This window comes from Tenrec ecaudatus, chromosome 6 (assembly GCF_050624435.1).
Source record: "Tenrec ecaudatus isolate mTenEca1 chromosome 6, mTenEca1.hap1, whole genome shotgun sequence".
Classification (NCBI taxonomy): domain Eukaryota; kingdom Metazoa; phylum Chordata; class Mammalia; order Afrosoricida; family Tenrecidae; genus Tenrec; species Tenrec ecaudatus.
Window position 1 is genome coordinate 95,258,901 of NC_134535.1, and position 15,308 is coordinate 95,274,208.

The window sequence follows — 15,308 nt, forward strand, 5'->3', positions numbered from 1 at the left end:
CGTGAATGTGCAAATATCTCAGTGCTGGCAGAGGTCTCTACACGGCTGCTCCAGCACCCAGGGCTCCATCGGGGTAGGTCCATGTGCCTTCTCCTTGGGGATGTCTTGCAGGAAGTCAGCCTTATCAGCTGAAGCAGGGAAATGCTAAGGCTGCTACACCCCGGTGCGACCCCGAGAAAGCAAGAAACCTGAGAACTCAAAAGATGAGGCTTACCGAGACATTTATCCCTCCACCTTTCAATTAACACCACATGTGATTATTGGCCAGGTTGGCACAATAAACTATCTACCTCAATAAGTGGACCAAACAAAAATATCTTATGCCTAATAATTTCAATTAAGTAACATCTACACCTTAATCCTATGAATATATTCCCCAACCTATGAAAGTTTGTAAGCCAACCACTTCATGCCTTTATCCCCCCCCCCAATTTTATATAACTCAGTGCTTTGAGGAGACAATCATATTCTTTGATGTGAAAAATCTTCATTCCAGTTGGAACCTTGCAAGTCTGCATCCATAAGCATGGTCTGTATCCATAAGCATGGTCAAAAGTGGCCATCCATAAAGTCTACAGCAGTATACTCCAGTTCACAGACTCAAATAACTTTGCTTCATCTGGTCAGGTTCTGGTCAACTCAATGTGGGCTGCCTCACTTAGCCTCCCCAGGGTGCCCATTGGTCGCCTTGCTTTTAGACCATGGCCTCATCACAAATACTCAATAAGCCTAGCCCTGTCATGCTAGGCCATGAATTTTAGAACAGCCAACATGCTCATGTCTTCTCTTTTTCCTGTAAACCAAATCCACAGATGTTAGTGTCCAGACTCAGCTGTTTCTTGATTGCTGCATTTCTCCCGCTTTCACTGAACAAGTGGATCCAGGTGGTTACCTAACAAGCATTTCAGCCTGCCCACAAGTTCTCTTTAACATTCTGTCCTAGAGAGGAGTTTTCTTCATGGTTCCAGATTTTTTGCCAGCTTCTGACAAAGACCACTTCAAGTCCAAAGAGTTCCTTTTTTTCTTTTTTCCAATCTATCGACAGCCCCTAGACGTGTCTCTTAGCCTTCGAATGTCCTGAGTACTTCAAAGCACTGGGTGGGGCTAATTTCTTTGAACCCTTCCTTCCAGGTGTGTCCTAAACCCATCAAAAGATCGAATTAATGTCTTGAGGCAAGTGGGTTTACAAGCTCTCTATTTTCATACTCCCCAATAAAAATTTCTATCATTATTATATCAATAATAAGCAGAAGAAATCAGTATAAACAAAGTAAAATCAGATCCTAAACTCAGTTCTTAAAACAGTCAAGTTCAATTCTTATTTTGCTGGTCTAAATCCATATCTAAACTCTTATATTTATATAAAATATAAGATTAGGTTTCTGAGAGCATTAAACCAGATCCAGGCTTTCTGTCAGGCATTTTGACCTCTGTCAGTCATTTCCTTAAGCAGCGTGGTTTCTGAGAAATTCAAATAGCAATTTATACCCCTGAGCTCAAAATATGCATTAACAATATTCATTTTTGCCATTTTACACAGGAATAACCAAAGACTACAACCAAACATAATAATCAAAATTTTAACTTCCCATGTTCTTTCTAGAAAACAACCCAGTAACCTATGACATATGAAGGAGAGGTCAAACAAACATCCACTCTCCATCTTTATGATTTGTTTCTCCAGTACCCCACTATTGGTGCCATAATGTGTTAGTCTGGTTAGATTAGAGAATAGACACTCATATTTTATGAAAGAGTTTTATATAAAGGGTAACTGTACATTTACAAAGCATCCCAACCCAGTGCTGTCCAAGCCCATAAGTCCAACATTAACCCTTATGTCAGACACCAATCTGCAAAGTCCTCCTCCACCTCACAAAACACATGCAGCGATGCCAACATGCAGGAGGAAAGCCAAGTCGGTGAATGTGTAAGCATCTCAGCACTGACAGGGGTCTCCACACTGCTGTTTCAGCACCCAGGGCTGCATCAGGGTAGGTCCATGTGGCTTCTCCTCAGGGATGTCTTGCAGGAAGTGAGTTTTGCCAGCTAAGGCAGCCACACACTGGTCCGACCATCAGAGAACAAGAGACAAGAAAGGCGAGGCTCGCTGAACCATTTATCTCTCTGCCCTTCAATTAATTCCACATGTGTTCGTTGGCCAGGTTGGCACAATATACCTTAACTAGCACAATATGCATGTGTACACTTTTGTGCATCAGGTAGCTATGTCTTGGAGCTGACCTGATGACACCTAACAAGAACAACATTTTCAAAACTTTTCTCCCTAGGTATGACACCACATTGATGAAAATAGATACCTATATGCAAATACCTTGTAGCTATTTGTGAGTATGCTCCCATACCACAACATTTGCCTCTTTTGTTTTTAATTCTTGCAAAATTCCCTGTGGCTTCCCCTGCCTCAGTCATGTATTGCCAATATTAGTTATTTGTATCACATCTCACTTCCTCCTCCAACAAAGTTCTACCTTCTACTCAGTGACTTCCTCTCCTTTCCCCTCACACCCTTGATAACCATAAAAATGTTTCTTTTAGTGTAAAGACCTTTTTCTTGACTTTTTACACTAGTAGCCACATACAGTATTTATCCTCTTTTTATTGACTAATTTCACTCAGGACAATGTCCTTCAAGTTCAGCCATGTTCTGAGGTGCTTCACTAGTCCTTCGTTGTTCTTTACTATTGCACAGTAGTGTTTTGTGTAGTAGTTTTTGTACAATACCATCATTTATCCATTTTCCATTGATAAGCATTTGGATTGCTTCCACCTTTTTACCATTGTGAATAGAGCTGCAATGAACATGGGTGTACACATGTCTATTTGTGCCACAGCACAGCTTTTGTTTCTCTAGGAAGTATAGGAAATAAAGGAATTGCTGAGTTTTATATATATATATATATATATATATATATATATATAATTTTATTGGGGGCTTGTATAACTCCTATCACAATCCATACATCCATCCATTGTGTCAAGCACATTTGCACATTTGTTGCCCTCATCATTCTCAAAACAATTGCTTTCTACTTGAGCCCTTGATATCAGGTCCTCATTTTTCCCCTCCCTTCCCAGTCCCCCCTCCATCATGAACCCTTGATAATTTATAAATGACTATTATTTTGTCATATCTTACACTGTCTGACATCTCCATTCACCCACCTTTCTGTTGTCCATCCCCCAGGGAAGAGGTTATATGTAGAACTTTATCATCTGTTCCCCTTTTCTACCCTATCTTCCCTTCTTCCTCCCACTTTGCCACTCTCACCACTGGTCCTGAAGAGTTCATCTGTCCTGGATTTTCTGTGTTTCCAGTTCCTATCAGTACCAGTGTACCTCCTCCAGTCTAGCCAGATGTGTAAAGAAGAATTGGGATCATGTTATTGGGGTAGGGTTCGGGGGAGAGGAAGCATTTAGGAACTAGAGGAAACTTGTATGTTTCATCATTGCTACCCTACACCCTGACTGGATCTTCTCCTCGCTGCAACCCTTCTGTAAGGGGATCTCCAGTTAACTAGAGATGTGCTTTGGGTATCCACTCTGCACTCCCCCACATTTACAATGATATGATTTTTGTCTTTGATGACTGATACTTGATCCCTTGGATACCTCATGGTTTCACAGGCTGGTTTGCTTGTTCCATGTGGGCTTTGTTGCTTCTGAGCTAGATGGCTGCTTGTTTATCTTCCATCCTTTAAGACCCCAGATGCTATATCTTTTGATAGCCGGGCACCATCAGCCTTTCTTCACCACATTTGCTTATGAGCACATTTGTCTTCAGTGATCATATCAGGAAGGTGGGCACACACTGATATGTTTTTTGTTCCTTGATGCCTGATACCTGGTCCCTTCTATACCTCATGGTCACACTGGCTGGTGTGCTTCTTCTATGTGGGCTTGGTTGCTTCAGCGCTAGATGGCTGCTTGTTTACCTGCTAGTCTTTAAGACCCAAGACGCTATATCTTTTGATAGCCGGGCACCATCAGCCTTTATTCACCACATTTGCTTATGCACATATTTGTCTTCAGCAACCATGTAAGGAAGGTGTGCATTATGGAATGCCAATTTAATAGAACAAAGTGTTTTTGTATTGAGTAAATATTGAATGGAGCGCCAATGTCCATCTGCTTCCTTAATACTAAATCTAAAGGGGAGGGGAGGACTGGTAGGGAGTGATCAAGAGCAAGGTAACTGAGAGGACTTACTGAAACCAGAATGAAGGCTAAACATGGTAGTGGGATGGGAGGAAAGAGAAAGGAAATAGAGGAAAGGAGTAGGAGGCAAAGTGCATACAGAGAAGCCTAAATACAGACATGTATATATGTAAATATATTTATGATTATGGGGGCAATAGACTTATGTGCATATATTTATAGGTTCAGTAGTAGGGTAGCAGATGGACATTGGGCCTCCTCATGCATAATCCCCCAATACAATAGCACCTCGCCCTGCTAAACGGTCATTGCATGATACCCACCTTCCCAACATGATCACTGAAGACAGACGTGTGTGTAAGCAAACGTGGTGAAGAAAGCTGATAGTGCCCAGCTATCAAAAAGATATAGCATCTGGGGTCTTAAAGGCTTGAAGGCAAACAAGCGGCCATCTAGCTCAGAAGCAACAAAGCCCACAGAGAAGAAGCACACAGCCTAAGCAAATACAAGGTGTTGAATGGACCATGTAGCAGACACCAAGGAACAAAAACAATCATTGTGTGATCACCTTCCTCACATAATCGCTGAAGATGAAAGTGTGCATAAGCAAGTGTGGTGAAGAAGGCTGATGGTGCCCGGCTAATGAGAGATGTAGTGTCTGGGGACTTAAAGGCTTGAAAGCAAACAAGCGGCCATCTAGCCCAGAAGCAACAAAGCCCACATGGAAGCAGCACACCAACATAGGTGATCGTGAAGGGCAGAGGAGACCAGGTCTCAAACAACAAAGGCGGAGTGGTGGTGAGAATCACATCACCGTGAATGAGAGGGAGTGCGTGATGGGGACCCAATGCCCATCTGTAGACAGCTGGACATCCCTTCCAGAGGGGTAGTGGGGAGGAGATGAGTCACTCAGGGTTCAGCGTAGCAACAATGAAACTCAAAATCTTCCTCTAGTTCCTGAACGCTTCCTCCCCTCCCAATTATCATGACCCCAATTCTACCTTGCGGACCTGGTTATACCAGAGGATGCACAGCGGTGCAGTAGGGATCTGGAAACACAGGGAATCTAGGACAGAGGAACCCCTCAACACCTGCGGTAGGAGTGGCGACACCAGGATGGAAGGGTGTGTAGAAAGGGAGAACAGATCTTGGAGATCTATGTGTAACCTCCTCTCTGGGAGATGGGCAATGGGGAGGTGAGTGAGGGGAGACGCCGGGGAGTGTAAGATAAGATATAATAATTATTTATAAACTATCAAGGGACCAGAGGGAAGGGGGGAGGGAGGGGGAAGGGGAAGAAAAGGGAAACCGAGCTGATTCTGGGAACCCAAGTGGAAGGTGAATTATGAGAATGACGAGTGCACCGAATGTATAGGGGTGCTTTGCTCAATTGATGTATGTACGGATTGTGATAAGAGCTGTATTAGCCCCAATAAAAAGATTTATTAAAAAATACTAAATCTGTACATATATGCACATAGATCTATCTACCCACCATCCTATATAAATATACTTACATAGGTACAAGCCTGTATTTAGACCTCTATAAATACCTTTGCCTCCTAGTTCTTTCCTCTATTTTCTTTTACTTTCCTCTTTTCCTAATTTCATGCTCAGCCTTCATTTGGGTTTCAGTAATTTCTCTTGGTTACATTTCCCTTGCTGAATCCCTACGAGGCCTCATACATCCTCCTTGCCACTAATTTTGGATCACTTGATCCTCCATTGCCCCTGGGTTGATCAACACTACCTCCTTTCTCCCCCCACCCCCACCCTCTTCTCTCCCATGTCCCCCTGGAACCATTGGTCCCATTGTTTTCTCCTCCAGACTGTTCATCCAGCCTATCGTATCTAGATGGATCTGCAGAGATAATTGTATGCACCAAAAAACAAGGCATAGCAAGAAAAAAAGGACAAAAGAAAACACAATGATGACAGCAACAAAGAAAACAAATGACCAAGAAAATAATAAACTAATCAAAAAATAATAATAATAAATAAAAACCAAAAATGACCCTGTAAATAGATCAAGATCTTATTATAGACTTTTTGGCATATCCTCCAGTTAAGTCCAATCGGGTACCATGCTCTGGCCCCCAAATGTATCCTTTGATCTGCCTCAGGAATGCCCTGCTCTGCTCACCCCCACCCACCCCCACCCACCCCCACCCCTCATTGCTCTGCACACGCCCTTATTGATTTGCCTGGTGTGGCGGGGTCAGACCAGGCCAATTCTGACACTGAATCTCCAGTGTTGTCCTGATAGGCCCATGGGTCAGTGAGGGATGTCGCGTCTCATAGTGGGATCAGTCATATGGTCCACACTGTGCACTGACTGTTCAGAATGGTGATATCATCCTCCAGGCATGGTGGGCCAGGATGTGCTCCACTCTCTCTTCCTCCCAATTCATTTGCTCTCATGTTCTCTGATCAGACATGTCCCTCTCCCCTAGCTACAGCTTCAGTGCCGTCCTCTAAAATAAATTCCTCTGGGAGGGAGGGGCAGTTGTCCATGTAGCTGGGATTGGAGCCGAGCCCCCAGGACCCTCCACTGGCTCCCCTCTCCATGCCAGCCCGCTGAATTCGCACACCAGAACACTGGATTTAAGTCTGGCCCCTCTTTTCCTGTGGAGACACAAACAATACCATCCCCTTGGGTGGGTCAGTTCCCTATTCTACCACTACGCATCTCTCTCTTTCCCCGACACTCCCACTCCTTTTAATTGACTACCATATGTACTCCTGGATTTGGTCTGGCCCCTGCCATACTACCTGGACCTCACCCCTTGAGTGTTTGTATATAGTAGTTTTTTTTCCCCTCTGCCCCTTTTGCAGTTTTATTTTCTTTTATTTTTTGAATAAACTTACCTCAGCTGAATCATGTTGTACTTGTCCTTTTGTGCTTGGCTTACTTCACTTAGCATAATTTCCTCCAGTTCTTCCCATGCGGCAATATGCTTCATGTTTATGCTTCATGTGTTCATCACTGATTATTAGTAATGCATAATATTCCATTGTACATATGTACCACAGGTTTTTAATCCATTCATCTCTTGATGGAAATTTGGGTTGTTTCCATCACCTTGCAATTGTGAATTGTTCCACAATGAACACTGGAGCACAGATGTCTGACCTTGGCTTGTTTCTTGCCTGTTCTGGGTATATACCCAGTAGGGGGATTGCTCGGTCATATGGTAGCTCAATTTCCATCTGCTTTAGAAATCACCAAATCGATTTCCATAGAGCTGTACATATCTACAGGTCCACCAGCAGTGGATGAGAGCTCCTATCTCACCACAGCCCCTCCAACACTTGTTGCTTTCTGATTTTTTGAATTGGCCTATCTTTGAGGGTTTAAGGTAGTAACTCATAGTTGTTTTAATTTGAATTTCTCTTATGGCTAATGAATATCAGGAATTTTTTTCATATGTTTCTTAGCCATTCAGACTTCAGACTCTGTGAAATTTCTGTGCAGGTCATTTGCCCACCTCCTCAGCGGGAAGTTAGTTTTTCTCTTATTGTAAGCTTGCAAAGTATTGTAGATTTTAGTAATAAGATCTTTTTCTGATGTGTAATTCCCAGTCGGTGGGCTCTCTTATTACTCTCTTGAGGAATTCTTTTGATGTAAACAGGTGACTTATCTTCAGTATATCCAAATTATTTATTTGTGACTCCTCTATATTTGTATCCTTCACTATTTCTGGTAGCCTATGTATTCCCTGTGCCAAGGTTCTCAGGTTTGTCCCAATTCATCTCACTAATGGCCCTAATTGTTTGGGTTTTTATCTCAAGGTCTGTGACCCACCTTGAATTTATTCTTGTGCATGGAGTGAGGTAAGGGTCTGCTTGATTTTTCTGTAGGTAGATATCGATTTTTTTTCTAGCACCATTTATTGAAGGGGGGATCTGCTTCCCATTTGAAATTTTTGGGGCCTTTATCAAAGATTACTTGTCTATATACTGATGTTTTTATTTCTGGGTCTTCGACTCTTTTCCATTGGTCTGGGTATCTGTCATTATACCAGTACCACACTGTTTGACTACTGTGGCCATATAAAATGTGCTCAAGTCATGTGGAGCAAGCCTTCCCACTTTGTCCTTCTTCTGAAAATTTCTTTCTGTGGCATGTCAATATCTGCTTTTACTATGCACATCGTTAGATTTATGACTTCTTCTAGCATTGCCTACTGTTTCTCTTGCTTTTTTTGTTGAGGCTGTTAGGACTGGTTTCTGTTTACCTATTGCTTTAGAGAAGCCTGGAGGCATCTTCCAGAGTCGAAGAGCACTGAGCTCTCTCTTGTGGGGACTCATATGGATTCTTCTATAAAGTATCTGCCAGTAGCTGTACGGAGGGGTCAGGGCACTGCTATATCTTCCTGTGGTTTCACTCTTACCCTAGCTAACCAGTATTCTGGTATTTGGAATATAAGTTTGATAGTCCTCTCATGTGACACTGGTCATGTTATTGTGAGCCCATGAGGGTGTCACTTCACTCACTGATCTCTGAGTAAGCCTGACAGTGTTTGAATTATCTCGGTGGCATGTGGTGTTTCCCTCTGAAACTGAAGTGCCTAGGAGTGCCTGTGGTTGTACCCTCGTTGGTGTAGAGCACTGTAGCTGGCAGGAGGAATTACCCTAGTCAGAGAAATCCCCTTGAAGGTTCGATGGATGTTCCCACAGCAGCATGGAGCCCTACCAGTTGTGGGCAGGAGTTTCCCCCAGTCACTTGTCAGGACTCAAGGTTTAGGCTGGCATTCCCCCCACTGTTTGAAGGGAAGAACCCCCTACTACTTGGTGTATGGATGAGGACTGGTGTGTTTTCCTCAGTTGTGTGGAGCTCTCCCAGTTGGACCTTCAGAGTTCTCCTAGGCAGAAGGGAGTGGCCTGGAGGCTGCTAGTGGCTTGGGAAAGGAAAGAGAGAGAGGAGAAGGAAAAGAGAGAAAGGAGAAGACAAAGCTGGAGCAGCAATGCCAAACAAACTAACACACACACACACACACACACAAATCAAAAAAATTCACAGGCTAAACAAAATTGAAAACAATTAAAAAAAGAAAACAACAAAAAATGGAATCTGAACGGAATCTGCTGAGACTGTGGCAGGAAAGAGTAAAGAGACTGAAGAAGAGGAGAAAAGAAGACAAAGTGAATGAAGAACAAAAATAAAATAAAAAATAAGACAAAGGAGAGAAAATTTAAGAAATAGATAAAGTAATAACTGAATCCTGTGCTATGTTGTATGCAGCACTGCCTTAGGGGGCAGGCTGCAGTTCTCCCCACTGGGTGGGCAGGTGCCCTAGGCAAAGGGTAGGATTCTGGAAACCAGCCATGCCATGGCGAAGGAAAGAGAGGGAAAGAATCATAAGAGCAGAGCGAGAAGAGAACAAAGAGAGATAGAAGAAAGAAAGAAAAAAAGAGAGAAGAGAAAGAAGGGGGGAAAACTCAACTGTGTTCACTGAGATTGGTTGTGATGGTAAAGAGGGAAAAGAAAGAGAAGGAGGAAATAAATAATGAAGAGATGGCTAATACCTGAATGCTTGGATGTGGCGCCAGAGGGGTTTAGATGCTGCCCCACAATGGCAGGTTGGTGTGCCCTTTTGATGCTGGGACCAGTGGTGCTGGGCAGAATTGCCCTAGTTGACGAGAGTGCCTTAAAAGTCTGATTTAGGTTTCCTCAGCAGTGTGGCACATGAAAGAGGGCTGTCCCAGGTGCCTTGTGTGGTGTACAGCACTCCCACAGAGGGCGTGCTGCAGATCCCCCAGCTATTTGCGTTGACTTGCCCAAACGTGGAGGGTAGTGTCCTGGAAGCCAGTAGTGGTGTATGATAGGGAAGAGAGAGGAGAGGAGAAAGAGGGGGAAAAGACAAAAAAAAAGGGGAAAAACTCCCAAACAAACCCGAGCTTGTTGAGACTGACTGCTTGGGAAAGACCGAAGGGCGAGCGAATTAAGCAGGAAGAAATAGTGTGGTAAGTAAGGAGATAACTGGGGCTGGAAGCGTCCCAAGGTAGCGGAGTGGTGTGCCCGCTTCATGTAGGGTCCACAGATGCAGGGTGGATTACTCTCACAGGCAAGATCCCACCAGCGTCCAGGCGTCAGTCCCCACTCGCTGGGTCATATTTTTATTACCAACTTTTTTGAGGAAATGCTATACCACTCTCTGCAGTGTTCACCATTTTATGGTTGCCCCGGAAGTATATAAGTGTTCCATACAGGTGTATGAGTGTCTCTCCTCTTGGTCGCTAGCATTTGTTTTCTTATTTTGAACTATTTTATTAATGCTGTGCGAGGTGATAAGTCACTGTTATTCTAAGGTGCATCTGTCTAATGGCTAAGAATGGAGGGCAGTTCTTTTTGTGTTTGTTGGCCACATGAATGTCTTCTCTAATGAAGTGTCTGTGCATATTTGCTGCCCCCCTTTCAGTTATCTTTTTCTGTTGATAAAGTCAGCTGCTGAATCTTATCTTACAGCCCTCTCCTGAGTATGCTTCTGCTGAAGAATGTTCCAATGCTCAAAGTCACTCTCCTTCTTCAAGTATCCCACATCCGGTGACTGGGTGATGTAGGCTATAAAGGCCAGTCCCCTTTGGACAACTTGGAACAACTCTGAAGGGCCATTTAAACTTCAAAGTTCTCTGTGAAGTCAGTAGAGGTTTTTATTATGTCTGCAACACAGCTCATCTTTTCTCCCTGTCCCACCCGGCTTCTTCCTCGTCCCTCCAGGTGATAGATCCCCAAAGTACTCCCTAATAAATTTCCCTCACACCAATTTCTAGCTCAGATTTATTTAGCAGGGAATCCAAGCTACAACATTATCACTTTGCAAGTGGATTTTATCTTAATTGCCTCATTTTCAAAGAACATACTCTAATTTCAGCCCATTAAGATGAAAAGAAACATGCTTTATTGACCATGTTATTGTCAATTTTTATAAATATTCCTTATTTGACAGAAAATAACATAATTTTCTTTGTATGTCTATCACATCAGTTGCTAAGCATGCTGTTCTCATCTCTGGCCTCATTGCTTTGTTCTTTTTCTGTTTGCTCTATCGATTATTGAGAGAGGTATGTTAAAACCCCAAGAAAATAGTTGATGTTTCTAATTATTCCTTGTAGTTTTGCTAATATGCTCTGTGTCTGAAGATATGTAATTATAGAAATTTAAATGTAATTTGTGCCCCTAATTTTTAAACTTTCATTCTTTATGGTGAATTAAGCATTTACCATGATGATAAACTCTCGTTGTTTCTAGTAATGTTTGACTTAAAATCTATTTTGTCTAATATTAAATACACCTGCTTTACATTATTATTAGCTTTTTTCAATTATTTTATTTTAAAGATATGTATTCTCATAGATAAGGAATAGTCCAATATTTCATTTATCAAGTCTATTTTTAAGTGGATAATTCTGTTTATTTCCATTTAAACACTTATAGTTTTCATTTTTATTATATTTTTATGTTTCCCATCTATTCTACATTTTGTTTTTCTAATCCATGGCTTCTTTTGAATTGAAATATGTTTTATCATTTCTTTATTTTTCCCTTCTACAAGCTTGGAGATTATATGCTCTCTATCAATTCTATTCACAGTTGTCATAAAAATTTGAATATGTAAAGTTTTCATGTATATATGAGTGCTCCATTTCACACGACACTCTACTTTTATATCTAGATTTTATAATTCTTTGCGATGACCATGCAGAATTTAAATATAATATTCATGATAATTGATTAATTGAGGAAGTTCCTAGGTTACAAAGAGGTGAGAGATGCTCAAGGTGTAGCCATGCAGTCACGACTTAGTACAAAGTTACTTAAGGGCTATTAATAAATGCCCCAAGGGCACGACACTTCTCATCCCAAAGGCATTCAATCTAAGTTTTGTGGGTCAGTAAACCCAGCTTCCCAAATTCACCCTATATCAGTCAGCATCAACCTACAGACATTCAGCTCCACCTTTGTGAGTCAGGAAGCCCAGCTTCCCTGATTAAGTGCCCCGAGGCACCCCACTGGACAAATCAGCCTCCTGCCCCAAAGCACTCAACTGCCTTTGCTCTGTGGGCTAGCAAGTCCATTACCAGGCGTCATGCTCTGGTCCTGGGTCTGCGGCTGCTGCTCAGATGTCACAGTCGTTTCTTAGATCAAGAAGATTCATGGCAGAAGCATTTCAGGCTCCACTCTAAACACTTGCTGGTAATGAAAGCTCTCCCCTGCTTTTCAGAGGGCTCATTTTATGAGCAAGAGGATAGTAATACACTGAATCCTGTTCACCAGCATTCACAACAGAATTCTATCAATATCTTCCCCTCCCTTCTTCTACCCTGACCAATCAGAAAGAGGTCATCTGATGGGAGTTACAGAGACTATGGCTAGAAGAGCCATGTTAAATAATTTGCTTCTATCATATCATTCAATTCATATCATTTATCAAAATATAAATATTTTGCTGGATAAGTCAAGCACTTTAGAACATTTTTCATGTAATTCACAGTTTGGGGTGATTTTTTTTCTCTTAAACACAGATGATTTTAATCTGGTCTTACTGGGTGGGGCAGTTGTACTTTTCCCTTAAATGGTGATGGATCTATTTGGTGTCCCAGACTAATGGGATTAGACTCTTGACATTGAGATATGCTGGCATTGATCCTCTGTCCTCCAGACTCTTTGAGGTTGGGGGAAGTGTAGCTCAAATTCACACACACACAAAATCCAAACTTACTGCCATTTAATCAATTGGGACTCATAGCGACCCAATCTAGGTCCATCTTATGTACAGGGGAAAAAGCAGCATGGTTCTTTTTACATCGCCCTGTTCCCACCCTCACTTTAAATTTGGTTTGATAATGCCACACCATATAACCCACCATTCATTATGTTTAGAAGCTTGTTTTAATGTGGTGTTTTAAAAACCTTACTTTTGTTTTTTAGCTTTTCGGAGTGGTATGTCTCCAGATCATTGTCATATTAATGAAGACAACCATAAGTATTTAATTTTTGTTTTATTTTTGCTAACACAAGTTCCATTTCTCCCAGTTCCTATTAAGTTAATTCTAAACAAATATTTAAATCATTAATAACTGGGATTTTCAGTTACTAGGTTTGACTGGCATCTCTAGTACCAATAATGTATGATTCAGAGACCTTAGTCACTGAGGAAAGTCAAATGACTACTTCCTGATTACTATCACAACCTCTTTCCATGTGATTATTTTAATTTGAACTTCTAAATTTTAATTTTTACCTATTAATATGGACTGGTGACACTGGATTATTCTTAAATCCTAACTCATTGGGGATAGCTGATTTATTTCCATCATACAGAAGTCAAAGGTGACATAGTGGGTTATGCACTTACGTTGAGGTCAGTTGTTGAACCCATCAGCCACTCTGAGATGGAGAGGTGAGGCTTTATGCTCCTGAACAGATTCACTGCCCTGGAATCCAAAAGGGGACAGTTATACTCGGTCTTTTAGGGTTTCTATGAGTCAGAATTGAAGTGATAGCAGTAAGTTTTGTTTTTGAGGTTTCTATGTATAAGTCAACAACACAAGACAGTTTAATATTTGTTCAAAGTTGTTGTCAATTAAATGAAAGCCTCTTACCTCCAACCAGTCTGTCAATCTGAACTTTGCTCTTATTTTCCAATATCATAAAGCCTCATCCAGGAATATCCTAACCAAAATACTACTTGATTGTTTTTTATAACTTGGTTGGTTTTTAAATATGAAATAATCTATGAGTATTTTCAATTTGACATCCTAATATCTGTACCATAATACTAGGAAATCAAATAAAACTTTGTAATCATAAGTTATAGTCATAACTATTAGTGGAACGTCTTAAAATTATTGTGTTTGTGAACCAGTTCATCCGTTAAGATAAAACCTAATAAACCCACTGTCATCAAATATATTCTTACTCACAGTGACCCTATAGGATTTCAATATCCAGGCCTTCAATACCAAGAAGCATGGATCTTTAAGGGACCAAATACCTCATCTTACTACTGAGGACTGGTTACTGGGTTTGAATGGCCAGCCTGTGGTTAGCATTCTAACACTTTCCCTACAGCATCACCAGGGCTCCTTTAAGAATTAATAATTGTCCTGAGGAGCCAGGAACAGGAGCCCTGGTGGTTACTGCGTGGGAGTGGGGCTGCAATCTGCAAGGTCAGCCATTGGAAACCACCAGCCACCCCCTGGAGAAGGAGGAGGCGTTCTCATCTATGAACAGTTACAGACTCAGAAACTCACAAGGGTTGGTCTAGCTTCTCTTACAGGGTTGCTATTGGTTAACATCGACTCCATGGCGATGAGTTGGTTTGGTTTTTGGAAGGAGCCCTGGTGATGTAGTTGGTTACGAGTTGGGTTGCAAACCCCAAGCTCAGCAGTTTGAAGCCATTAGTTGCTCCACGAGAGAAAGACAAGGCTTTCTACTCCCATAGAGAGCTATACTCTTGGAAACGCAAGGGGGCAATTCTACCTTGTCTTATTCACTATTAGCTTTATGTAAAGTCAAGAGCCCAAAAGGAAGTGGTAAAATGTCAGTAATTCAGGGTTGCGGGACAGTGGCTTTTTCTGTAAGTGACACATATTAAGTATCTTAGGAAACACCAGGGTCCATAAAATAATTGACAGCATTTAGTAGCAAGGTGATTGAGGTGACTTTCAAGCTTGACATAATAGTTCACTTCGCCATCAGTACATGTTGTAACCACTTGTATTTACTTTTGAAACAAAGGCATAGCCACAAAGCTTTCCATTGTATGTGGTGAAAGCTTATATTTGCCTTTGAAGTAAAATCCCTCTTGCTAAACGCAGTTTGAGGGCCAGAGATACTCCCAGGTTTACTCAAGCACACTGGACACATAAAGATGAAATATCATTTGTTTTATAACTTCCTACTGCAAGGGAAAAAATCTGGTCAACAATTTTTTAAAACTTCACCAAAGGGGTTGAATTTCTGACATTAATCCCTCTTTTAATTATTTGTGACAGGGATCATGCTGTTCCTGAATTCAGCTCCGAATACACAGTAGGTATGTCGGGGGCCAAGTACACACATAGCAATATTATTAAAAATGTAGTCACAATTGCAGCAAAATCCTAAATTGTGGATGTGCGTA